Source organism: Primulina huaijiensis, chromosome 8 (assembly GCF_012295235.1).
Source record: "Primulina huaijiensis isolate GDHJ02 chromosome 8, ASM1229523v2, whole genome shotgun sequence".
In the NCBI taxonomy this organism is placed as follows: domain Eukaryota; kingdom Viridiplantae; phylum Streptophyta; class Magnoliopsida; order Lamiales; family Gesneriaceae; genus Primulina; species Primulina huaijiensis.
Genome location: NC_133313.1, coordinates 3,012,177 through 3,015,553, shown reverse-complemented (window position 1 = coordinate 3,015,553; position 3,377 = coordinate 3,012,177). Strand labels below are relative to the sequence as shown.

At 35.7% G+C, this 3,377-nt stretch overlaps 1 pseudogene; it reads right to left on the bottom strand.

Annotated features, from left to right (window-relative positions):
• Window positions 1-1,609: 1,609 nt before the first annotated feature.
• On the bottom strand, window positions 1,610-3,174 carry LOC140982934 (high affinity nitrate transporter 2.5-like; annotated as a pseudogene).
• Between the last annotated feature and the right edge of the window lie 203 nt (window positions 3,175-3,377).

Sequence of the window (3,377 nt, the reverse complement as noted above, 5' to 3'; positions counted from 1 at the left end):
ACTACGCTTTTCAATCTACGTAATTATAACATAATGATAGTTCTCACTTCTCTCAAATTAGGAATAATATTTTTGAGCAAAGATATTTTTTATCTAAATATAATTCACAATGAATATATAATAAAAATAACAAGTTGATATGTTAAAAAAGCTCTCAATTTCCAAATCACCGTTGTTCTTGAACTATTTACAATCTGAACGTTGTACTTAAGCAGGAACTACATTCACAAAATCAACGGCGTACATGACCGTCTTACAATTAAAAGGTAAAAACCCGGAGAACATAGCTGGGATACATATGAAATTCGAAGAAAGAAAAGGTGAAAGAAATCATATTTTTTCACACCTTGCCAAATATGCAAGTAAAAACAGAAGATAAAATGCAACAAATGCAACAAAAGCAAGCATAAATTCAACAACTTTCTATACTGAAACATAAACACTAAAAGCAATGGGTTCAGACGTATGTATTTGGCATTGTAGCTAAGCCACCCCCTTTTACCTCTCTCACTTCAGCTGTTTTCTGAAAATTTCATGCTAGCATTGTGAAAGCTCTTATTGTTAGAATTTTAAGGGCCATAATTGTAATTATAAATGTTTAATGTCATCAATTAAATAAGTCATTAATTGATGTGGTCTAATTTAAAATAGGAATTGACTTAGGATATGTTTGGTGTGGGTAATAAGTCAAGGATAGATTATTAATCTCATGTTTGTCTCATTTTTTATGGGCCCAATTAATCAATAAGCTCATGATAAAAAAAACCTATTTGGTTGAAAAGATATCACATTGTTTTGGAGGTATTGACAATCCAATTCCTAAAATATAACATAAATTACCATTTTGCTTACAAAAAATCAACATGAGGAATCTACAATTTTGGATTCTATTCTTTGATGGTTTATTTTTTTTATTTGCACACACATCAGATAAATAATTTCATGATGAAACTAAATAAAATTTAAAAAAATAGAGAAAAATAATTAGAAATCAATATTAAAAATAAGATAAAATGCAAAAGCATATTAATTTTTATTAAAAAATAAATTATCAGATAAATACATAATTTATAATTTAAAATTTTATAAAATATTTATTTATTAACAAAACACATGATTTTGAAAACATTGCTACAAATATCATTTTATATACCAAATTGTTGTCAATGCTAGTTTAGGGTATTTTTGTCTCAACAACAAAAAATGTAAAATTTATCATAATTATTAAAATCTTACCAAGCAAAGCATGCTTTAACACAACACATTATATATCTTTACCTTGAATTTTGTCATCAATCCAATTAGTTATCCTATCCTACACACCAAACATAGCCTTAATGTCTTAATTGTCATGATATTATTGTGTGGATGCCATATAAGATATTTCTGGTTGAGGGGCCAAATTAGAAATAGTGAAATTTGTTTATTTATAAAATGAGGTTATGGTCCCAATTTCGCAGTACGACGTATTGTTTTGTTTTCCATCAATAGAACTCCCTGGTTTTGGAAGAAAACTACAAGATTGAAGATCATCACCAAAACTGACTGCAAATTCATGGATTTGGGTACGCGTCCGCAATTATGATTATTATATATGTTCAATTAGATTTCACTTCTCTCTTTCTGCTGAAGTCCATTCAGATGTGTAGTAAGCTTCTTCCGTTATGCCTTCAGTAGACGGCCCGCAGGACATTCCACCCCATTGAGGGAAGTATATTAACATGATCACCTAAGTGCAGTATATCATCATCACCCCCATGAGTTCTAATCCTTTTTCGGTAGAGTATCGTGATCCTCGAAAGAATGTAACTTGAGTAAAAACAGCTCCTACGTTCCCCCCGCCGCCAGTCATTCCAGATACAATGCCTAGAGACCTGGTAAGATTATTTTTACTTCAATAGGATATGTTCAAGAAAACGAAGAAAAAAAAAATCAAAATGCAGTTGAGTATAAAAAGAATTTAAGGGAAAACATACCTTCTTGAAACGAATGGAACCACCCCGAATGTAAGCCCACAAGGAACAAACACGGAAAATATGAGCATTATAGCGACTGATAAGCCCAAAGATCCCACTTTTCCCAAAAGAATACGGAATATTCCTCCCAATGTCTGCACAATCCACAGAGTTCACAGCCTTCCTCGCATTCCAAATTTCTTCACCATGAGATCCGACAGCATCCCTCCTCCTGCCTGGAGAAAAAATTTGCTAGTCCGAAACTCACAGCTATAATTCGAGCTGTGTGAAGATTCACATTGAATCCATCACAAAAGTACTGTGCAATGATGTTGTCTATTGTAAGTTCAACCCCGAAACATTATCCATAAGTGCCAGGATCCATCATCTGTAATTCGTAATGGCGTGATAAAAAACCTTGAAAAAGTCGTCTTTATGCTATTCTCCTGATTTGTGAAGCTCGGAGTAGTTTCCATCTGGTAAATCTTGGCCAAGAAAGAAGGTACCGTACGCTGGTAAAGTTTGAAACAGGGCAGGGATGAAGAAAGCGATCCTCCAAGCCGTGAATTTGGTTGAGCCGATATTGTGTATGAGATCGAATACTAAAGGCATTATAAGCTGTGTTGCGCCGCCGCCAAGATTTCCCCAGCCACCGGCCGTTTGCGGTACCGACCACTTTTGCGGAGAACAAAGAGCTGATCCAAAACTGAGTCGAAACAAAAGTCGCGAGAGAGAAACCTGTGAAGAAGCGAACCAGTAGGAACGAGACTGGAGAACTGGCTATGGAAGTAGAGTAAACTGCTGGTGCAGTGATGAGAGTTAGAGTGGCAGAGGCGAGGTGTGGCCCGAATATGATAGGCAACAGGGGTGGCGCGGTGAAGGTGGAAACAAAACAGGCGAAGAATTGAAAGACACCCGAGAAAGATGAAACGCTCTCATGTGAGGCGCTGCCACTGAAAATGGCCTGAATTCTGTGAATTTGTGCTCAGAATCCACTGGAAGTGCAAATTTCTCGGGTTGGATTCATATTCACCGTTAGAGATCTCCAAGTTTGATAGCAAACAAGAAATCTCTATCCGGGGAGTTTAACTTTATTTTCCAGGTTCGCACTGCTGAACGGGATGCTTATAATCTTGGAGAAGTGACCTTTAATTGGCTACAAGGAAAATTCAAAAGGCTCAAAAAAAATTTACACTATCGCCGAGTATCCTCGACTCATTTCCTTTTCAACATGTGGGAAGTGAAAATATTGGATTTCTTCGCATATGAAGCGGGTTCCTCGCGGAGAAATTGCTGCTAAAGTTTGATAATTAATTGCTAGCAAAAGCTGGTCTGGTAGTATAATTAATATTAGAATAAGTCTATTCTGCGACGGTCTCACAAATCTTTATCTGTGAGACGGATCAACTCTACCGATATTCA